Raw genomic sequence first — 24,044 nt, 5'->3', positions numbered from 1 at the left:
ATTCTGCCAAAATCCTAATCTATGTGAACATGAAATCTTGCCTATAGCATGCCCTTCCTAGAACAGTGGATCTCAGGATGAAGAAACATATTCAGTGAACACAAACAATTCTGACATTTTGAGATGAGAGAAGATCCTGACTTTGAGGCAGAGGCTGACTGAAAAGCAAAGAGCTCTGGATGACATAACCATTGTGTGCTTACCAAGGACACAGTCCTCAGCCTCTAGGGTCTGCAAAAGGTGAGGCAAGGAGTTCAACAGAATCAGTCCAACAGATGTGTCCAGATGCCTGGTAACAGATTCACAGAGCTATACTCACAAACAGATGATATAGCTGCACCAAAATTCCAAATGAACAATTAAACGTGAAGGAGGACATGCCTTTCCAGAGGCTGCTGCTATCAACATTCTGGAAGCTGAGCTATTGATCAGTTTTATGACGGGTAAAGATCTAGAGCAGAAGTTCTCTGAGATTTTCTACCCCAACATATGTGAGAAATATAGCCTACCTGCTGGTGACCACACCTGAGGCTACATTGATTTTCCATAAGGGGCAGTCCAGAGGATCTCAGCAGGGGTGGAGTGCTTTGACTGGTCCCTCACATCATGCTGTCCCCTTGGCCCTCAGAACCAGAGTGCTTGGAAGTGAGTGGGCTTGAGGGATAATTTATTCCACCTCACTATCCCACCTTTTTGTACCACTTTAAATTTCTCAGTTTAAGAGCTTCCCTTTGCCCTTAAGGAGGAGGATCCAAATACTCCACCGAGTTCACTGGGCTCTGCAGGTTCTGGCCTCTGCTGCTTCCTAGCCAATCTCTTCCCTGCACTCTCCTTGCTTGAGCCACAAGGTCTTGCAACTGGTCTTCAGTCCTTCTGCCTGGAAAGCACCCTGCGCTCTCTCTCTCTCTCTCTCTCTCTCTCTCTCTCTCTCTCTCTCTCTCTCTCTCTCTCTCTCTCTCTCTCTCTCTCTCTCTCTCTCTCTCTCTCTTTCTCTCTCTCTCTGACCCTCAGAATCTTTTATAACTCAATTTAAGACCTTTACTTAGGAAATCATTCCTGGTCCCCAGGCTGTGCCTCCGGTCTGGGGTCAGCCCTTTTCCCTCAGTGCTGTGTTTTGGAATGCACCTAATTGTCCATTAGTGAGGTGATTTCAGCTCCCCAAGAGACTGGCAGCCTCATGACAGCAGGCCCTGGGGCTGCTTTTGCTTCCCATGCTCTGCCCAGCACCTGGAACAATGAAGAGACTAATCCTGCCCATAGAGGGACCTAGGGAAATTTCCCTGTCCCACAGCAGTGAACTCCTTCCCAGAACAGGGATAGACTAGCAGTGAAACAGCTGTAGGCAGTCCTTTCAGAAACAACACAGCTGGTTTACTGTCTGTGCTTGATCAAAGTTCAAATTGTTCACCACAGACCTTGAGAGGTTGAGTGGTTCTCAGCCTTAACTTGTCCTTAGAAACACCGAGGGAGCTTTAAAAGACACTGATGCCTTGCCGCATGCCCAGAGATTCCCACTCAATGGGCCTCGGTGTCCTCAGGTGTTTCCACGTGCAGCCAGGCCTTTAGGATCCCCTGCGTGGAGACGTTTCTTCTTCCCACTGAATGATCTTTGATTATTTTAACTCCAAGGGCGCCTTTTATCCAAGCTCTAATAGTTGTATCACACTGTGAGGACCGCTTTGGGTGCCTCACATAGCTTGATCCTCATAATAAGAAGAAATAGCTGTTGTCATTCCTATTCTGTGGATGAGAAACTATAGCCCAGAGAGATTAAGCATCTTGAGTGAGGACACACAGCTCATATGTAAAGAGGCAGCATTCGAAATCATGTCCAACTCCAGAGCCTAGGCTCTACATACTATACCATATCACCTTATATTCTTGTGACATATATGCATATATATATATATATGTATATGTGTGTATTCACATACATATGTGTACGCATATATACATGTGTACAGATACATATATCCCACAGCACCTACTGTCGGGAATGGCTGGGTATTTCTAAGGATTCCCAGGTAATAACAGCAATTGAGAGTCAAGGTTAAAAAAAAAAAACTTGATTATGTATTACAGATGCCTAAATCCCTGGGCTGTGTCCCTCACCTACCGCTCATAGCTTTGAGTTGAGGAAGGGTAGTGCCTGTGTGGCCACTGCTATGAGCTACTCTGGCCTTTTTCTGATTCAACAGAAGTGAGGTGGAAGGTATAATGAGGCAGGAGCAAAGACTTAAGACAACTAATTTTTCCCCCTTCTAATCCCCAATTTTGGACAAACATGGGGACCAGAAGTGAGTGAGGGAATTAAATTAATGAACACAATTTCTCCCTGTCATTGAACTCTGACTAATGAGTCTATTTCTGGGTAATAAGAAGGAGCAGGAAGTGACAAGGCAGTGTAATGAATTAGTGGCCCAGAACCTCGTTAGTCAGAATAATCTTTCCACGAAAGATAAATGATGCAAACATTAATTATAAAGCCAGGGTGGAAATGCATCCCATTATTTGGCTTCCTAAGAAATCTATCCTGGTTATTATGAGGCATTTCAAACAATAATAATAATAAAGGCTCAGTGAGAACCCTAACCCCTGGGGAAACTCACTGGGGGGGCAGCAATAGGAGCGAGTTCTGCTTTCTAAGGGGGCTGATTCTCCATTCCTGCGGCAGCGGACCTTGCACCCTGAGTTATGTCTACCAAAGGAAGGGACAGATTTCCCACCCGAGCCTTCTGGTGACCTGCAGCCTGCCTATCTCTCCAGTTCAGTCATTCAGAGCTGCCCATTTTGGGTCCTTACAATTAGGTGAGGCAAGGAGTTCAACAGAAACATTCTCCCCATTGTAAAAGGAGGAGGCAAGTTCTTGGTTTATGCCAGGAACTCTAGCATCTTAAAAAGAGAGTCAGAGATCAGAATCGTGGAGGAAATAGAGGGTAAGGGGCCCACCTCTGGACTCAGCTAAGTTCGAATCCTGACTCTGTGTGTTTGGAAAAGTTACTTAGCCTGTTTTTTTTCATTGGAGAACTGGTAACAGTGGAGGTATCTGATTAAGGTGGTTGTTTATGAAGATTAAGTCAGGTTGAGCATGGAGGATACTTGGCAGCTAGCTATTAAGGGTTCAGTGGATGATATATATATAATTTTAATGTGGTGTTAGGGTTGTAGAGCTGTTGGGGGCAATGGGTCACTAAAGACAGTTCTGTTGTAAAGATGAGGGAGGTGAGACAAGGGAGATGTACATTGCTTGCTAATGTCACACAGTGGGGAACGAGCACCTAGTTTCCTGGTTCCAGGCTCCCTGATTCTGTCATGTCAAGCTGTTTTCTGTCACCTGGAGTTTTGGTAGAGGCCCGGAAGGGAAGGCAGGGAGAGGAAGACGATTTCCCTCAGAACAAAAATAGAGAAGATTGAATCAGTACGAATGTGGTTGCTGAGGCCATTACTCTAGAGAGTAAATAAACCAGAATTAAAAACTATAAAAAAGTACTTGGCAGGGTCCTGGTGATAAACTTGTCTGTGACTTCACAGCTTAGAGCTAGAGGTCCCTAGGGTTCTAAAGATTTTAGCTCTCCTATACTACAGAGGAGTTGAAGAAGTCATTTGCTAGAGGAAGAGAAGTTTGAACTGGAGAGGCCAAAACTCTCTAAGTCTCCTTCCACGTGGCATTTGATTAAAGCTGCTGGCTGCTTTTGCTTTTAAGGTTTCGTTATCTGACTGGCAATACTTCCTAATGAAAGAAGAAAAGAACAATTAACTGGGAATAAATTTTAATTGTCTCTGACTTCTCATTTGTCGGCCATTAAAATGTGTTCTCTATGAAGCAATCACATTGGGTTGCATCATCCTAAGATAATGGATGGCACCGCAAAAGCTCTCCTCTTTCGAGCGTTCACTCCATCTTCTTCCCTTTTGGGCAAAAACCAGGCTCTAGGGTTTTAAGCAAATTGAACCAAATAGACAAAAAAGAAAAAAAGAAAAGAAAAGAGGAAAAAATCTACTGGCGACATCTTTTATTCTAGCAAAATATAAAATACCTGCATTAGTTATTCTGCGGCCCTTGGTTTCTTTCACATTTTGAAAACGTTGCTTGGGGAACAGAGCTCAGTGGGAATCAGGCTGCTCCTCTGCCAACTCATTCACTGTCCACCTGGAACAGCAGCTCCATGTGGGGCTGCACAGGGCCCTGGAAACGGAGCCCAGGCCGAGGCAGGAATTGGGGGCGGGGTGGAAAAGGACCCGCAGAGGTGCTTTGTCCTCTTTCCCTCTCCACCCCACTCACCTCCTCTTGCTTCAAAAGATCAGTGAGTTTTTTTTTTTTAGAGCTTTATTATGGTGTAACTGGCAAATAAAAATTGTGTATTTTTCAGGTGTATAATGTGGTGATTTGATCGCTCTATACTTTGTGAAATGATCACCACAATCAAGCTAAGTAGATCCATCACCAGAGTTTCCATTCTTTTGTGTGTGTATGGCAAGGAATCTTAAAATTAACCCTCTTAGCAATTGCAAGTATACAGTGCAGTATAGTTAACTATAGTCACCTTGCTGTGCATTAGGTTCCCCAGAACTTATTCATTCTACACAGCTGAAACTCTGTGCCCTTGACCGACAACTCTCTATTATCCCCTCTTCCCCCATTCTGCTCCCTGCTTCTATAAGTTCTACTATTTTAGATTCCACATATAAGTAAGATCATATGATCTTTGTCTTTCTCTGTCTGGCTTATCTCACTTAGCATAACTTTTATTGCACTATTCACAAGAGCCAAGATACAGAAACAAGCAAAGTGTCTATGGACAGATGAATAGATAAAGAAAATGTGGTAGAGACATACAATGGAATATTATTCAATCCTAAAAAAGAAGGAAATGCTGCCATTTGGGGCAACATAGGTGAATCTGCAGGGTCAGAGAGGTTTCCTTGCTTCGACACAACTGTCCAGTAGGCATAGCCTACTCTTTTCTGCCTGCCCACTCCACCCCACTCTGCCATTTGCTTTTCCCAGAGGAGATATAGGGATGTTGGGTACCTGAGCCACTCGGATGTGGCATTAGATGTTGCTGAATAAGACCAAGTCATATGGTAGAGGAGTGGGGGCACCTTGCTTTGGAGATCACAGTTCCTGCCTCGGCTCCTCTGTGAGGGGTTCTGTATGTGTAGACCAGCTAGATGCTAAATGCCTGGGCCTCAGCCTCTTTTCTTTCAGCTTTCCCTTACTAGATTTCCTTCCCCCTCACCCCCATCTGATATATTCCCTTTCTTAGTCTTCATCTGTGCCTTTCTCATTGCCATCTTCCTCTCTCTTTGTCACCATCACCTTTCTTCTCACCCTTTTTCTCCCCCTGGCCTCTTTCTACAACAGAAGGGCTAGGGATTCTTCCATAGAAGGCTCAGCTCAAGAATTTGCTAGGCAGCTATGGGTGTCTTGCCTTTCTAGGTAAGCTCTACACTCAGCAACTTGATGGCTGTCAAGACAGCCATTTCTGTCTCCCTCTGGCAGAGGCATAATCAGCCTGGAAACCAATTCCACCCCCTCTGCTCTCTGGGGCTCTATCTGGCTTCTATCCTCACCCCACCCCCACCCAATCACTGCACAATTTATTTATGGAGGGCCAGAGGCACCTGTCTTCTTCCATCTAAATTACCTGCATATTCAAGGAGATTAATTCATAGCTCCTGCTTGTACTTGCCTTATTAGCTCTGGGCTTTGCAGAAAATGTGGTTGAATCAGTGCTGACTCTGGGTCTGATTGGGCAGTGGGATGGGATCTAGCAGCACCCTCACCGTCCTCTGGAGTCCATGCCGGACAGGGCATGGCTGCGACTTGGCAGAGCTGGCCGAGGGTCAGTGGTGTGAGAAGTTAAGGCATGATGCAAATCTTCAGGTCGCCAGAGGGCAACAAAGTGCTCATAGACAATAGTTGATCAAAGAGATGACATTGAAAATGGCAAAGAGAACTGTGTCCCCTGAGCTCACGCCAGAATGAGGACCTGGGAGCCTGACTGAGGCAATATTTCTTGGTATAGGAGCCGAGGCACCTTTGAAGATTAAGTCAAGTTCTGTGGTCTCCAGAATATGGTGCCTTCTGCCAGCATCAGGTACTCCTGGGCAGAGCCCACCCCCACTCAGCCTCACAGCTCCAGGTGGACTCTTGGTTGCCCCCTGCTGGCAGCGGATGGCCAGAGGCCTGCAAGCCATGTGTACCTATGCTCCTGTCAGCCTGCCCCAATCTTTCTTTCTCTTTCTAAAAAAATGGTCTGTTTTTGGATTCGACCAGACTTTCTGAACTTATCCGAGTATTGCTGGATTGTTAGACTCACTTCTTCCTTTTCAGCAGCCCCAGGAGCAGAATATCAAGAGGTCCTCGATTTAGGAGGCCTTAAAACAGAGCATGCAGTCGCAAATGCCTTCAGGATATGGGCAGGGGATGTAAATGAGCAAAACCTTCTTGGGGTGAAGAGAAGGCAGATGGTGACAGACTAGAGTAAACAGAGGCATTCAAAACTTATTTTAAGCCCTGAGACTACTTATCAAGACATATCCATGGGCCAAATTTGGGCCAAGTGTCTTGTGGCTTTGCTACCCCAAGGAAATTGAACACATTGGCGACCCCAGACAGCTTGCATCCTCTACCCCATCCAGCATGAGGACCTTCGCTGTGACAGGATTTTCTCAGGCTGTTCTGTCTTCTGGGAATTCTTGTTCCTTCTTTTCTGACTGGCCATACCCCATTCATCCTTCAGACCCTGTTCAAACTACCTTCTTAACTTTGTTCCCTATAGCTTTTGATGGCATTAATTAGATGGCAATATAGGTGATTATTTTCCTTTCACAGAAGATTACCAGTACTTATAGGAAGGGGACATGATCTTACTTAGGTTTTTAGTTCTGCTAGAATATAGTAAGGGCTTAATAGAGGTTTACAGAATTAAAATACCCATGAACTGACCCTGACCTCTTTTTCCCAGCCCTCCAAAAAAGGCTTTGTGATAAACTTTTCCCTTAGAACAAACAGAAGGTCACCATGCTTTGGGATAAGAAGCTACTGTGTTATATCTGTCTGAAGCCTAAAAATATAAAAATAGATCTAGACAGACAAGAAGGCTGGAGAAGGCCAGAGGGTCAGAAACCCACTGACATTTCTGGTGGTGAATAGTGAAGACAGCGATGAGACCGGAAGGTGGCCCCACCACCCTTCCTGGGTGCCCACCAGCTGTGCTGCCCGCGAGACACTGGGGCAGCACTTGCTCAGGGCTGGCTAGAGGCCGAGCCGGTGGGGTTTGCAGTTGGCCCATTGAGTCTCTACTGACCTGTTAAGATGCCTACCTGAGAGGTCACAGGGAAGCTGGTGGCTTTCTCGGAGCAGGTGATATGGCAGTCCTGAAAGGAGCTGCACTTAGGTGTCTTCCAGGCTCCAGATCTGCACTCTGTTAGAGCTGTTTCCCCACTGTATGTGTCTGTGTGAGTGTGAACATGTGGTCTCACCATGCTGTCACCCACATCTGGACAAAACCACCCAGATACTGGCACAATAATTTGGGGGTATCTGCTTACTGCCCTAATTTTCTTCTCTACTGGGACCACTCCAGAAATGCTCCTCCATCCTACACCAGGAGCAGTGCTGGAGAAACGGTGCTGGAGGGACCTGGGTCCTCCGCGTTCCCCGCAGATGCCTGAAATCTCCCAGACGGCATCACAGCCTCGCCCCCTCTCTGTGCTTCCCCACCCTGGGAATGGAGAACAGAGGCCTTACACTTGCAGAGTTCCTTTAAAACAAAACGCCAAAACAGGGAAACAGGGATTTCACATCTTCAGTCAGGGAAAAAAGTTGCTTTTTTGCCTCCTTCTTCCCCCACCTCCAATCTCTCAGTCTGTTGGTGGCAGACTCTGATGTGTTGAAATGCAGCACAAAAAGAAAGGGGGTGGGCCAACATCATCTCAGGGAGATAATTGACTTCAGAAAAGCTATGTCTGAGATGTAGGGAGAAAACAAGTGAAAATATGTTATTTTACAACCTTGATACTCCTGACCTCATTGAAAATAAATATACACAGGCTGCATAGGTGATCAGGTAGACTGGAAGGGGGTGGAGGGTGGGGGAGTCCTAGCATGGGGTACTGGCGCCCTCTCGCGGCCTGTAGAAACAGTGCTACATCCCATATTCTGTCTTCCAGAGAAGCAGGCATGTTGCAGAAGTGTTTGGGTACTGCCTGGATTAAAACCAGAAAGTTCCTTAGACCTGCCTGAAAAGGAGAGCGGTTCATAAAAGTATTCTTTCTCTAGACAAGACATTCTGTCACTCCTAGGACTGGCAGGCATTCTAGAAAAGAAGAGGTATAGTAGGAATAAAACTCGGTCCAAGAGCTTGGTTTGGTCTTTCTGATTTACCAGCTACATAGCCTTTGTGGGTCTCAGTTTAATCAACTGCAAAATGATACACTTGAAATGGACTATGTTCTGGTTCCTTCCAGCTGGGATAGTCTTTCAAGTCTCAGCAGCCCTTAAGAAATGCTGAAACATCAAAGATCTGGCAAATCATCGATTTTAGACTGGTGGGGAAACTCTTTGTATGGAATTGCTTCATTGCATTTAAACTCATTCTATGCTATTATTATAGTCTTTCTCTAGCTCCAATGAATCTAGTGTCAGCTCATTGTAACAAAACCAGCCCTATTGTTCCTTTTCGCTGTTACAAGAATATCACCATTGTTATTACTGAGACTGACTTCCCGGTCTGGTTACTTGTAAAGCTGCTTCTGAAACTGGTGAGATAGAAAGTGTTCCCCTGGGGATGTAGCTTATCAGGCACCTAAACTCACTCCACAGCTGTGAGATGTACACCTAGAGAAGGCTTATGAGAGGATGACGCCCTGAGCTCTGAACTGGGGATCCAAAGGTGGGGCTCACAGTTGGTCTGATATTTTCACTTTCAGCTGAATCTTAAGTCAGTTCACTCGCTCACTGCATCTGCGGGGAATGTGGAGGGCCCAGGTCCCTCCAGCACCACTGTTTGTTGGACATGTCAAAAAAAATGTTCATTTTCTGCATTAACCCCTCTGTATGTATCAAAAGTCTCTAATTTTTCAAATGTTTAATTCATGTGAGTCAACGTCAACCCTCACTCACTGCCCCCAGCTCCTGGTCCTGCATAAACTTCCAGATAGATATCTCTTTTTCATAAATGTTTTTGTTCTTGTATAAGACTAACAGAGTCATCTTTTCTGTTTAAACCCTTGAGATATTTCTGTTTAGCAAGACAGCAATATCAGGAAGATGTACTGTTTTATTAAGTGTATTAAATAGCAGAGTAGCTCATCTGTTGGCCACAGTTTGTCGACTGGTTGTCTTGGCTTTATCCCAATAGAACATGGGTTGTTTTCCCAACACATTTCTAAATTCTTATTACTGACTATGATGTGATTTCACTGATGTTATTACTATAATTAGCTTATTTCTTACATAGCCTAAAACAGAGTAGACTTTTGCCAAATGCATCATTCTAACCTTTCTGAAATAGTGTACATTAATAAATAATTAGTACTTGCTGAGTGCCTACTAAGGTCTATGTAGCTTTGCAGTTATTTTTATTTTTTATTTTTTATTTTTTTGCTACAGCCCTAGAAGGGAGATAATATCCTCTCATTTTGACAGATGAGGGCACTGAGGTGCAGGGGAGCTGAGTAGCCAGTCAAATCTCACAGCTACCAAATTCTGCAGGAGACAAAATTCACACCCAGCTCTGACTCCAAAGCCTGAGCATTTCTCATAACCCTCCACCCACACTCCTGCCTCTGTTGAAATTCCACTTGGGGCCTTGACTCAGTGGCCAACATATTGGTTGTGGGCTTTGTGTGTCCTCTGAAGTAAAGGTGATTCAAAACTTGGTGAAAAGTGTTTTTAATCTGAGTACCCTAAAAGAGACTGGCCCTGTCCCAAGAGGAGAGGAAGACCTCAGACCTCTGCTTGGCTAGCTGGAGGGGTAGGAATGTGGGCCTGGACACGCAATCTGCAGGGGTCCTGTACTGCTTTAATATTTAGTGCTGGGCAGGCAAGGAGCTCAAAGAGAGAAATTGGCCCATTGATTTGACTCTTAGCAACTTAAGCAAGCTAGTTCGTACCACCCCCATCTGAGAGGACTGACAGTGAAATTTTGAAATAAGAATCTGAGACTTGAGCCCCTAGCTTTCTCTTCTGGAGAATTTTAGTTTTAACAAGAGACTGACTATCAGAAGACTTGGTGGTCTATTTTGGCTCCAAAATATGTAAACCTATGAAATAGGGACTGAAAAAAGAAGCAATTAAGAACACAGCCATTTCCTTACATTTAAGTTCTGTTTGGTGAGAAAGGAATGAGGTGTTTTCTGTGTGATTGTGAAAACAAAACCAAGACCAATGGCCTAAGTTATTTGGGAACAACCAACTCAATGTAAAGGGAATGTAAAGGTCTGAGATGGTCAAAGGAGAAAAGATTTTTAATTTCAGAGTTTTTAGCACCCTGGAAGGGTGTGTGTGGGTGTGTGCGTGTGTGTGTGTGCATGTGTGTGTGTTTGTGTGCGCGCGTGTGTGCGTGTGTGTGTTTCTGTGTGTGTTTGGTTCTGTGTAGGGGTTCTGTGTGTTTATGTGTGAATTTGTATGCATATGATCATGTACACAGGGGAAAGGGCAAATAGAAAATAGAAGATTTAATCAAATGACCTTTGAGATTCCATATTATCTGGACTTCTATAATTAAATATTCAAGATGGGCCTTCAAGGACCACACTAGCTTTTGGAGAGATATATTTGCTCAAGAAGTCTGCAGGGTGCATTTTCTTTTGAAAAATTTTGAACCTTCAAAAGAGTAACGAGACGAGCATATCGAACAGCTTTCATCCATATTTGCCATCCATCTTCTAAGAACAGGGCACTCTCTTACCTAACCACAATACAATGATCAAATTCAGGAAATTTAACAGAGATATGCTGTTATTCTATAACATACAGCCTGTACTTACGCTTTCCCGGTTGTACAAATAATCCCTGGCGGAGCCCGCTTAGCTGCCCTCAGCTGTCACATCCCTGTAGACTTCTGCCTCTGCCACAGCTCCTTAGCCTTAGTCTTCTCTGAAACTGACATTGCCGAAGGTGACAGACAGGCTGTTTGATAGTGCTCGGTGCTTTTCAAACATTGCTCAAATCACCAGCAGATAGGTCTGTGTCTGGTGCATAGTATCTAGTAAGTATTAGCAGAATGGAAGGAGATCGGCCTGCCTGGCCAGCTTGACTTAGGTTGGAGGCAGCAGGACCAGGGAAGTGATGCCCAAGGCCTGAACTCTGTTCTGCCAACTGAGTTTGCCTCCTCAAATCTCAGCTTACTATCAGCTTCCTCATCTATACAGTGAGGACCTCACATGGCAGCAACGAGAAGTAAGTGGCATGTGCAGGTAAAAGCGCTTAGTAAATTACAGCGAAGAGCCAGACCGATGCATATTACTCATATGCCAGCAAGGCAGCCGGAGGCTAGAACAGCACAGTGAGATTGAAAAGTCTGAAAAATGCTGTGGAAAAACACAAAAGGGGGGATGACCCAGTACGATTGTGATTGTGCAGCTGGACATGGTTTTCAGGGTCTTTCTCAGGGTGTCAAATGGCACTTCCTTTCGGCATCACTTCCAAATGCTCTAAAACTAGTAATGGTCGCAGCTTATCGAGAAGCTACCAAGGGCCAAGTGCTTTGTCAAGAAAAGCCTACATGTTCGTAACAACCCCGAAAGTTCTTATGATCTCAGTGCTAAGGTGCAGAGTTTCAGAAAGATTACATTATTCACTCGAAGTCACACACTAAAGAAATGACAGAATTAAGAAGCACATTTCCAACACCTCCTTCAGAGGAACTGCTGTGTGTGTGTGTGTGTACACGTCTGATGACCGTGTTCCTTCCACCCTTCCCAATACATTCTTGGTGGCCCAGTGACATAAAGCCATGCGACATAAAGCCTTTCAGCAGGCCCTACTCTAAAGTAACAGAATTTATTTGAATCTGTAAATTACCAGCTCTCTTGGAGCAGAACCTTATTTCTTCATTGATATACAGATGTATGCTAATAAGCCCTGGTTTCACACATCTCTTGACCCCAGTTTCATCTATTTACTGATTTTGTGGTGTGAGTCTAGGGAATTCTCAAAGAGATTCATGAGTATTGCAGTTTTTAAGGCTCCTGATAAGGAGCATACTCTCTCCCTTTCCCTGCCTAAGCCCAGGCCAGAGTTGCGGGGAGGCAGAGAACTCAGGTGCCCTGGATCACGCCCAGGCTGAGGTGCTAGACACCTTCCTGAAGAGCATATCCTACCCACTGACTGGCTGTCCGATGGTGGTCTCAGCAGCGTTTAAGGGATTGACATCAGGCATTAAGCTTGGAAATATCTGACACTGCAGTCGACCTATAAACTACCTGACTTCGCGAGGGGAGGGAGGCTCGGCCCCCAGGCTTGTGCCCCTTGAAGTGGCATTTCTCACAATCAGAACAGTACTGGTCACTCAGAATTCTGCTGCCTGCATTTCCTGCTCTTTCTCAACATGAAAGTCAGGGAGGCGGCTTGGGTCTGTGGGCAATTCTCCTGAGTCTTATATGAACACGGCACAGAAAGAGGAAACAGTGTGAAATGGGTGTCCTTCCTTCCTCCCCTCCCCCTCCACTCGAGCCATGCAAGTTCAGGAAAGGCCTGGCTGGTGGTTTTGGGAATTTTAGACATTTTACTGTCCAGGTGCCTCCTCATACAAAAACATTTCTCCTTTTCCTTTTCTATTTTTCTACCTTTTGCTTTGAAAAAAGTTCTTCAATTTTCTGTTTCTTTACCATTTGGGGGAGGAATTGTCATTGGCTCTGTCCAGCTTCTATTACTGCCATTTCGTCTCTGACCTCTGACCCTCCTTAGGAAGCCATAATACAACATGCCTTCTTCCCAAGGCTGGCCTGTACCGCTGGCGCGTGGACAGCGTCCATTCCCAAATGCTTCCCTGTCTTCAGGCACACAGCTTCCTCTGGAGTTGCTTTATCATAGTTACTGCAGCTATCATATTACATGATTGCTTTTAAAATGGGAAATATTCCACTTTTGGAGAAAGTATTCAAGGAGAACCACCACTCTCCTTGTCCGCCCTCCGTATGTGTGCTCTGCATGCACTTCCATCCCAGACCCCCTGGGCAGCACAGGCCACCAGGGGAAGTTACCTTAATTCTGCTCCTTCTCACTTTAGGACATGTGCCCTCTGGTCTCTTCCTCCTTCTCCTCTTTTGTTCTTGGGGCCACTCATTCTCTAAGTCAGAAGAGAAGTTTATGCATGAGAGAAGGGATGAGCAATAGGGAGGGTGCCTGCAATAGTCTAATCCAAACTCTGGATCAGATACAGCCAAGGGTTTTCATCCTGCCTGCCAACTGCAATCAGCTTCAGTGGCTTTCTAAACTAGTAAGTTGGGAAAGATTCTCAGGCTAAGTTTGAGCTCAAGAGAGAAGTCCATGATTGATTAATAATGCCTGCCACAGGCACAGACAGAGGAGTGCTGGTATTTAGTCATCCCTACCTCCCATGTGCTTCCGCCTGGAGCTGATATTATACCACTGAGGATGCTGACCCTTCTCCTATTCGTGTCCAATGTCTCTCATTTCCTCTGATATCTTCTGGGGCCATTAGTTCCCCCCGCCCCCAATAAAGTAGAAAGAAATGTTGTAAAAATGTTCCAGCATCAATGTCACCTGGAAGTTTTTAGAAATGCCAACTCTTGGGCCCCAGCACTGACTTCAGAACCCTGGGGCTGAGAACCAGAGATCTGTGAAGTCTATGACAAGCCCCCGAGTCATCCTGATATAGGCTAACGTCTGAGAACCAGTGTGAAACAGAGTAGAGTAACAGAGAAACATGGGGCATGAGAGTTGAAACGACGGAGGCTAGCACTGGGTTTTCATGAACTCCATTCTTCCTTTTAACAAAGTCATGGAAAGGTGAATCTATTGGTTTAGGATTCTCTGGCTGAAGTAGCTTGAGAAGGACTTATATTTTATAGCAATATTCAGGGCAGATTTTACCGAGCTTCAGTAAATCCCCCCTGGAGAGGGGGGACAAAGGCCTCTGGATGACAGCGCGATGAAGCCAAAGACGTTCGGGAGCCCGCCCCACCCCGCTCCCTGCTCCGGTGTTCACGCATTCATGCTGCCGTCGCATCTCCTGGCCTTCCCTCCCTTGGGTCGTGCCTGCTCATGAAGTTGGCATTCAAGACGTCATTGGGATGAATCAGAGCAGTTACTAGGTTTAGGCTGTTGGAAGGAAATGGGGATCCTTAATGGCAAGAACTTTTGTGCGGATTTGTACATGCGTGTGTATGTGCACTAGAGTTAAAGAATCAAGATAAATAAGAAGTAAATATGTTGAGCTCACCCACCTTTTCAGTCTCAGGTGATAGATATCTCCAGAAAGGGAAAACCCAGAGTCCGGGTGGAATCATTGCTGCGACATGTCCCTGGCCATGAGGGACACTAGGCTAAATGCTGTATCACTTCAACAGGTTCCTGGTTTCAAATTCTTCTCTGTCAGCTACTAAGAGATGGATAAATTATTATTGGCATGCTATATATCTGGGAAGCCTCATTTTCTCTCCTGGAAAATGCGGTAATACCTGTCTCAAAGGTTGTTGGGAGGACTAATCTAAGGATCTAAGCGCACAGAACAGCTACTGCAGCTTAAGACACTTTGAACCTTGCCTATAGTGGTGTTCTGCAAGTACCACGGGGGACCAGCAGAGGTTTCTTCCTTTGTGTGCTCTTGTTTTCTTCACTCTGCAGTGCCCTGGGGACTGTAGAAAGCTGAGACTGACTGTGGCCTGTTCTCTCCCGTCTCCCTCCCTATGCCATGCTGTATCAACACAATTGCAGAGCGGGAAGGCGCTGATACCTCTTCTCTGCCTGTGGTGCTCAGGACTGTGCCCCCTGGTGGCAACTGAGGATCCCGCAGTTCCTTAGCACAGACTGGAGGAGGGAGGAGGCTCCACCTCTCACTTCTTGATATCTTGTCTTGACTCAGGAGATGGGATCCATCCTTCTCATTCCATCTGAGTGCGTACCTGCTCCAATCTGTTTGCAGTAGCTGCAAAGGAAAGTTACTCCAGTTCATTCACGCTCTGATGGCTGTATCTGAAACTGGCCACCTCTTACATCAGAAGCGTTCTCTCTAGCTCTTCACTCACTTCCTCTTTTGATTTTGGATTCGCTCTGGCTCCTGGAAGCCTAAGAGAGGAGCAGACCCAGCACCAGTGCTGTCTGTGCAGAAGGTGTATGAGCTCACAGACTACCGTGCATTTTACCTGCCAGTTAAGACTTTTTAAAAGGCTCATAAATGTCATAGATACCTAACACCAGTTTCCCCCACTTTCCTTCTCTCTCTCTCACACACGTACACGCATGCACACACAGGAAAATAGATGCATGGAACTGTCCAGAAATTTCACTGGTGTGAATAATTCCCATACTCATCTTCACAGCTTTTATTCCTCATTATAACTGAACTTTCCCTCTCAAAGTACAGCTTCACTTCCTTCCTACTAAATCCAACAGGGAGTTCTGCACATTTTATTTCTAATCAAAAGAAGGTGTTAACCACACTGCCACTAACCCAGCATTGCTCACTGACTTCATTGTCCTGTGTTTGCTCCTCTGACTAAGACAGGAAAGGCAGAAAATGTGTGTGTCACTAAAGACGCTTCAACAGATCAGTCCCTTGTCTTGGGCACTGTGCAGAGTGCAAGGGGAAGAGGCGAAATGACCCCTGCCCCTAAGCACCAGTGGACAATATCCCTCCCAGGAAGTGATGGAAGAGGCCCCAAAAGCAGTCTGATGAGGGGAATGCCTTAGATCAAACACCGAAGGTGAAAATGGGTAAAGGGGACCAAGGGGGTCAGTGCAGCATAATTTTGTATGGTAGAGTAGGTTTTATAGCTCTTTGTTATAGTTACAGAAATACACCTGAGCTATCAGAGGTTCATCTGAAAAGTCAGCAGCAACCTGCCCCGGGCCAGCGGGACATGAGTCACTAGACAAAACCACTGTCGCTATGGAAGGGGCTGAGCTCTTAGGGGTCACACTCTGGGGGTCGCAGAGGATGTTTCAGCAGAAGGTCCTCTAGGCGGCAACTTCTGGATTCTCCATTGCCATGGGAACTGATGCTTCTCAGGATCCTCCCCTGGATCTTCCCAACCCCAGTGCCATGTTGCTTGTAAGGAAAGGACCCGCTGGGAGGGTGGGGAGGGCAAGCCATAGCAAGAGGAGGTTCTCATGACTGAATGAATTCCCTCTTGCCCTGGAGCCCAACAGAACTGGGCTCTAAGTGCCACTGTACTACTTGCTGGCTGTGCGATGTAGCATTCAAATTAGCCCCGCCCAGCCGCATTTTTGCCGTCAGTAAATCGTGAATATTCGTCTGTGGATTTGGTTGTGAGTGAGCCCGTGTGTGTGCACTGACCACAGCGCCCAGCATAAAGAAAGGGATGTGGTGATGATGGTGCTCACCAGGAGGATAACACGGCGACAGCAGCCACCTCTGGCTCCACCAACATTTCCAGAGCGATCCATGGAGGGCCATGACTGGCTGACCAGTAACAGCCCTGGGGTCATAGAACTACACGCCTCCTCAACACCTGGAAACTGTGGGAAAAGGTGGTTCTCTCCACTCTTTCTGGGCAAACGCAGCCCGCTGTTCCCTGCCTAGAAAACCTCTTTCAATAGCTTTCTGAGCAGCTGACAGCATTCTCCTTCTCATGGCCTCGCCAGCCCTCAGCCACTGCTCATAGGGTGCTAGGACAGAACAGGAGGGTGGGGGATGACATCTATTTATAGGCACTGTTCCAGCCAGTCTCTCGTCCTCTGGTGGACACATTGCTTTCTTATGCTGGGTATTCATTTAGCTTTGGGCCTGAAGATGGACAACTGAGTCTCACCCCAGGGTGGAGCTCTGTAGCCTTCCCACTATGTCTCTTGTGCCTGCCTCCTGCCTCTTGTCCCTCATCTCTGAAAAGCCTCCTTGTCCCAACATCTCAGGCTCCTAGACACCAGGGAGGCTTCCGGAGGCAGCGGATTGAACCTTGGCCCAGGTGATAACCTGGGAAAGATAACATGGTATGCATCTCTCTGGGACTCTGTGTCTCCTGCTGTATAGGACAGAAGTGACATACTGAGGTGGGAAGTGAGGTAATGGGTGTAGGGAAACTCCAGAAGGAGTTTCTGAAGGTTACAGAGCTCCCCTGAGAACCGGCAAGAAACCTGATGTTGGCAGAACATTGGCTGAGACAGAGGGAGGACGAGGCTTGAGTTGCTCACGGGCCAGAAATAGGACCATGAAAAGCTCAACCCAAGAGAGAGCTTTCTAGAAACTATCAGGTAGGAGATAAGCTTTCTTTCGGTATCTGACAAAGACATTTCATTTGATTTTTACAACAGCCCTGTGAGGAGGGAATTATAGGGGCATGAAAGCAGAAGCCCAACAGCTGGGTAGCTTGACAAGATTGCCAGGCTTGGGAAGAGCTAGGATGGTCTGCCACTCAGCTCTGCATGTGTCCTGTTCCTGGGGATATTCACGCTGAGGCCAGAGTGTGCCCAGCCACCATCTAGAGGAGGCATCTGGGTACTGAATGCAGAGTTAGGATGGCAGGCCTACAGCTCCTGGACTTCCCAGGACTGGGCACATTTCCACGTTTGTTCTGTTGACAGTTGACACGTCGTCTCTAACCTCAGTTCTCGTTCTCCTCTCTTCACTATGCTGCACCATGGTCATTTCCTGGCTGCTCCTCTCACACACCCAACCCACTCTTGCCTCAGGACATTTACATGTGATGCTTTTCTGCTTGCTCTGCCTCCATATATCAAGTGGACTGTTTCCTCACTTCTTTCAGGCCTCTCAGCAAATGCCACCTTATTAGAAACACCTCCTGGTCACCTTAGATAGTAGAACACTGCCATCCATGTAATTACTTATCCTTGGTTTTTTGGTTCTCTTAGCCATTTCTAACACCTGATGTATATATTTGCTTGTTTGTTTGTTGAATGTCAGTTAATGTCTCTCCACTAGAATTAAAGCCCCATATGATCAGGGTATTCCATCCACAGTATTTAGAACATTGACACAAAGTAGGCCCTTAATACATTTTTGGAATCCGGTCATAGTAACTAGCGAAAGATTATCTCTGGGACCCCATGACGTTATGCTGCATACAAGTACTACACTTGGCACAAGATGCTCACAAAAAAGCCTAGGTTTGGTCCTGTCCCCAGGGATTTTATCATCTTGAAGGAGGGGGAGGAGCACATGTAAGGTATTAAATAACGAGGGGCCCAATGAGAGGCTCAGAAAGGGAGAGAGCCACAGCTGGAGGGAAGGTGGGCCACCTGAGAGCAAGCCAGGCCTGGGGACTTTCACAGGGATTACCTGATTCCGAGATCCTTCTCTGCATCTCCGATGGCTGAGCTCACCCGAATACCACAGTGAGGTTGGTGGAGAGGCACAGATGAGAGTGGGATAATTTCCTTTGATTCCCTTTGATGTTGTCAAAGGTAGAAAATAATTTCTATCCTCTTAGAACCATTTAGCTGTAGGCTGATAGCTGGGGTAGGTTTCATCTGCAGGAAAGGTTAATTAGAAACAGTTACACCCCAGGCCTGACCTGCCAGGGCACAGGGAAGTGAAACAGCCTGAGCTAAGTATTCCTGGTCCCAAAGTGTGGAGGGCAGTGGAGCCAAGTGCCCCAAGCTGTTCTCCAAGACCAATACAGGCTACTGGAACCGCTGCATTGGGAGAGGCAGTGTGACTGTGAACTGCGAGACTCTTCATTTGCAGTCCAGCATGATGGGGCAGATGGGGGCTCAGGCTCAATGCACCTCCACTTAAGGAATGACCTCTCCCACTGTTGTAAAGTAACAAACAATTTAACGAACTCAATGTTCCAGAAAGAGCAACAGTGTAACTGCATAAAATGTGGGAAACAGGAAACATGGTAGTCAATAACAGGAATTATGGATCTGCTGAGAGCACAGTGTCTGAACACTTGCTTTTTCCAGAGTCCCCTCCCCCTTGATTGTTTGAATGTGATGTTCTGCCCCTAAAGATGTATTCCCCTTCAGCTGGGGTCCCCGGCAGGGCACAGGCCTGCTCGGTCACTGCGATCCTTAATGATTAGTGCTACAGTGAGGTCAAGAGTGTGCATCCTTCCAGGTCCTGGTTGAGCTCTCTGCTGCCAACCCCTTCAGCAGGCTGCTCATGGGGTGAGGGACCTTTGTTGACATGCAGCCTGGAATAGCACTGGTCTGTGTTTCCTGTCTCCCTCAGTGTAACTGCAGAACTGGGCAATCACAATTCACTCATTGTGAACTAATTCTACCCAAGCACCAGCAAAGCCTGTGCTAGGCACGGCAGTTCACAGTGGGGAGGGAGTGGGTACAAGATCCATCTCAAGGAGCAAACAACTGGACCTTAGCGTCGCTAGAGAGAGGGACAAGGGGCTACAGGGTGGAGAGGCATACCCCAAGCAGGGTGGAAGGAGGTTGTGAACTGCCTTCTCTGGGCCTCTGCTGTTGATTCTTCAGTGTTTCTCAGCTTCCTTTCCCGCTGTGTCCTCCAGCTCCTTATGTTTCCTCCCAGTACCAGTGCCCCATGTGCTCTAGTAAAGAAATCAAGTGAAGGTATTTTAAAAGAAAACTCATTTACCAAGCAGGCCTCTGGAGCAGTTGATGGAATAGCCCTCCTCTGGATTGAAATGGTGGTGTAATGGCCTCCCCGGGGCTATTATTGCACTGACTTTACAGCAGGCTAATAAACCCCAGAAGGGTGAGAGGTACTATGCCGTCTCCTCAGTTGGCACATCTGGATAGGGGAGCCTGCAGGTGCAGTGGGGGCTGCTGCGCCTGCAGCTCAGAAGGACGGCCACGGGAGGGCGCACCTGCGCTTCTCGCGCTGCCTGAACTGCTAACAGCAGAGAACGAGGCTTCGTGCACAAGTAGGGCTTTTCTCAAGGAGAGGCCCAGAGCATCCTGTTCTGTGCTCTCTCCTTGCCCCTAGTTGCATGTCCGTAATATGGTTTGCAAAGCCAACTATACAAGTAGCGTTGGAAGCAGAGTGTGTAGCTCACATCACTAAATCAGAAATTGGCATGGTTAATGATTATTTTTAAAGCCCATGAGAAATGCTTTCGAATCACATCAAAATGGGGTTGAATGTATCACTTCTCTATGGGAGAAGTCTACGAGTTGAATTCCAAAACCCTAAAGGCAGGACAAGTCTCCAGCACCTCCTTCCTCTCTGCTTCTCTTGGGGCGCCTCTTCACGGCCTCTCGCCCACGCTCTCCCGGGTCTCTCTTACGGCAGGGGCGGCTACTGGATTATTTACCTTAGTGTGCTCAGTATCTAGCCGACAGCCGGAGCCTGCACAGTACATGTTTGAATTGAACTTAATATCGCTTCTGGTGGGTTGGAGGACGTTTGTGCAGAAGATACCAATAACTCCCCTCAGTATGACAACCAAATTGTCAGTCCTGATGTCAGACAATGCAACACTATTAGAGACCAGAAAATATGACCACCCATCCTACAGACCAGTGCGCAATGCCCAATCACCATCTGAGATGGTCTCCCCCAATTTCAAAGGCCCGAGAACCCCAATATGTCTTAGAACTGTCTCCTTAGTGTTTCTAGACCAATCGTGAGCACTGCAAGACATATTTAATTAATTTTTTTTTATGTTAGTTTTAATTTTACATGTGCTTATCTTTCAGTAAGAGCACACTCTGGCAGATGAGTTGGATGTTTGTTAAGGGAAACTCCGGCGGCTCCCGGGTGGCCAAGGAAGGAAGGAACACTGCAGGCTAGGCAGGCAGGCCTTCTGAGCTCTGAGCTGGGCTTATCACTTGTGAGAATTAAACACTTTGTCCCAGAGCTTTCTGCCATAACCTGTGGCTCTAGCTGGGGAGGTGAGGGAGAGTCTGGGACCAGAGCAGGCAGGAACACAGTTAGCAGGGGAGGTGTCCTTACTCTGCTTCAGCCTTCTCAGTACCGCCTGAACCCTCGGAAACCCAGTACCTCCTGCAGGATGGTTCAGGAGGGGCTGGGCCAAGGGAAGAAGGAGCTTGTGGACAGTGAATTTATGCTCCTTCCAATCCCAGGACAGGACAATAACTCTTTTCTTTAACTTTCAGAGCCTTAACTCAAAGGCTAGCTCAGTCCCTAGGCTAGACTTATGAGATTTATCTTGTGGAATTCAGTTTCCCCACAAACGTTGCTGTTAGCCCAGTTCGCCTGAAAGCACTGGTTCTTTTTGAGGAAAGGTTGAGGTAAAGTCCATGAGGAGGGGCTGGCCCTGGAAGTGAGGGGCACCCTCCTGGGAGGGGTAGGCTTAGGCAAGGCCTTATGCAGGGAGGGGATGGGGGCCTCATCACAGGGGAGACCTCTGTCTTCCCCCGATAGCAGGCAGGCAGCAGGTTTACAAAGATTCATGAGCTCGTCTGCTTGCATTCTGAGAACCTTATTCAGAAAACATTTCCTCTTCTCAGACACCATGTTCATCTTCTTCCAGGGTCCTCGCATGTCATTCCACTACTTAGTCCTTTGCCTTCCTCCAGTCTCCCATTGCCTGCTTCAAGAAAGAGATGAGGTAGGAAAAAACAGGGAAATGAATATCTTACCAGCACTTTATACTCTCTGCTTTCTTATTACAAAAGATAACACCAAATACCACCACTGACAATAGCTACTAGATATCAGGTGCTAACAGCTTTATCACATTCATCATTTACTGCCTTTCTCACAACTCTCTTAAGAAGTGGGCCCCACATTATCCTCACTTTGCAGATGAGGAAACTAAAGCACACATAAGCTGCAACTTGCCTTTGGTCACACATCCAGCCAATGATCCCGACCTCTAAGCTGGACCATTGCATAGGCAGAAACCACGAGAACTACTCAGTAAGGCCAGGCAGGCCGGAAGGATAACACCCAGCAAGATGCCTCAGTTCTCACGTGTCCTCAATGTGTTGAGAAATAAGGAAATAGTATTCTATTGCTTTTCAGTGATCCAGTGATGGAATGAATGTTAGTACTGCTGCAGACACACCCAGAACAGAAAAAGGGAGGCTGCATGAATTCTGAGCTCATCTTGTCCAGTCTCTCCTCCTTGCTCCTCAGTGCACCCCTTCCCAGGTCTGGACTGCACCTCCAAGGGCTAGTTCAGTCCCTCGGCTAGACTTATCAGATTTATCTTGTGGAATTCACCCTAGGCTTCTTGCATGCAGCTGGTACAATGCCCCGGATCATCCCTCTTTGTGTGACCACCTGCCAGCACTCTAGAAAGACTTAGTAGTGGGGGGGGGGGGGGTGGGAGGGGACAACTGTTTTGCTTTGATAGTAAATTCCAGTTATTGGTCATATCCCTATAACCTGAGAAGGTGGTATTTTTGTAGACACATTTTGCTTTCTGATCTGCACAGGATGCAATTCAGCAGTATATTAATATGGTGGTCTTTGGGCTGAAACTTATGCTGCCAAAAGCTACGATGAGAGACTTGGGGCCACTTGTCTCTTCCCTTGCACATGTCTGTCCCTGAGTCCATCTGATTGTACAGGTGCACATGGAGCTGGCAAGGAGAGGTGTGGGTCCTGGATTAAAGAAGAGGGAAAACTCACAACACCATAAGGCCTTCCCACACACATTGGTCTAGATCCCACATTCCATCAGAAACACAAAGCTGCCAAAATTCTGGGAAATTGAGGAGCAGGCCTTTGCTCAGAGGGATGTGCATGGTATATAGAGTGTGCACCCCAGTACCCAGGGGCTGAGCAGAACGTGCAAGAGAGTACAGGCTGCAGTCCAGAGGCCAGAAGTTCTGGAAATACATTTTCCACAAGCTAAATGAAAAAATTTAAAGATATATTCCATAAATAAACCTCCTAATATAGGTAGCAATGACTGCCTCTTCCCACCAGCGAAAAATCAAATGAAAGGAAAAATGATAGATGTTATAGTCAAACTCTTCTCCCATAGTAGATAAACCTGGCCCAAGGAATTGTGGATGAGAATGACATTTAAAACTGGGAGAAGAGGTGTTGGGGGCAGACAATGAGCCCTGAGGGGCCCTTTGAGGCCTGACCCTGCTGCTCCCTCCCACCCGACATCATCTGAGTATCTAAGCTACATGGGCTCAGATGCTAAGATACCTGCAGGCGAGTTCAGCCTCTGCAGGAGGCAAGAGAGTTGGCTGAGGAGGCAAAGAGGCCTAAGAGCCAGTGGCTGTCTCTTGCCTACCCACAGAGGTGCTGTCTGCAGGGGTCTCCCACAACCTGGTGGGGCCCAGATGAGACCCCTATAAGCCAAACTCTGGCCAACCAGGATGCTCCAGCCCAACACATGCTATGCAATTGTCTGAGCGAACTGGCCACTTCTCTCCTTTGGCAAAAACCAAGAGAGACTGTCTGTGATGCTCCTCCTCCCTCACAGGCCACTAACGTGGGGATTAGGACTGCAAGAGGAGGAGGGACGGGAAGGGAAGGGAGCACGGAAAATACCAACTGGGAGCCAAAGTGAGGATTGCAGAGAGAGAAGTGAGGCAACCCTTTCAAGAATTCTTAATGCAAAGGGCAAAAGGGAAATGGAATCTGCCTTTGATAAAACTCAGTCAGGGAGAAGATTGCTCCTAATGGAAGAAATATCCAGATAGTCCCCTTGGGGACAGGAGGGAGAGAAACAGGAGCTGATTACTTAGAGGAAGGCCTTTCACTTTCCAGAAGGGTGTTTCAAGTCTGGAGCAGCTGATACCTAAGAGAGGCAGAGGAGAGGCTGAAGGTGCCCCAGGAAACCCCCCGCCTCCAGGTCCCCAGGTGGCAGAACTCTCTGTCTGTCCTCTGACAAAATTCACTTTCTCCAGAAGGACTCACCTACTGTATGGCCACCCATCCATCCACCAATGCACCCACCAGTTGTGTCCTCCTCTCCTCCTCCCTCAGTTCAAGGAGCAGTTCTTTCTTCTTTAACCTTTG

General features: G+C 46.9%; 1 protein-coding gene and 1 long non-coding RNA gene across 4 annotated transcripts in view; one reads left to right on the top strand and one right to left on the bottom strand.

Moving 5' to 3' along the window:
- NTM (neurotrimin) overlaps nucleotides 1–24,044 on the top strand; it is an 897,130-nt gene that overhangs the window by 270,056 nt on the left and 603,030 nt on the right. The gene's annotated exons all lie outside the window — the stretch shown is intronic.
- Nucleotides 14,298–19,086, bottom strand: LOC118602873. The gene is made up of 3 exons (XR_004950938.1): nucleotides 18,453–19,086; nucleotides 14,931–15,122; nucleotides 14,298–14,576 (listed from the first exon to the last, which is right to left on the bottom strand). It is a non-coding gene; the product is annotated as an uncharacterized LOC118602873 (long non-coding RNA).

This window comes from Rousettus aegyptiacus, unplaced genomic scaffold, assembly GCF_014176215.1.
Source record: "Rousettus aegyptiacus isolate mRouAeg1 unplaced genomic scaffold, mRouAeg1.p scaffold_m13_p_5, whole genome shotgun sequence".
In the NCBI taxonomy this organism is placed as follows: Eukaryota; Metazoa; Chordata; class Mammalia; order Chiroptera; family Pteropodidae; genus Rousettus; species Rousettus aegyptiacus.
The sequence above is the reverse complement of the archived record's forward strand: the minus strand, read 5'-3'. Positions and strand labels throughout refer to the sequence as shown.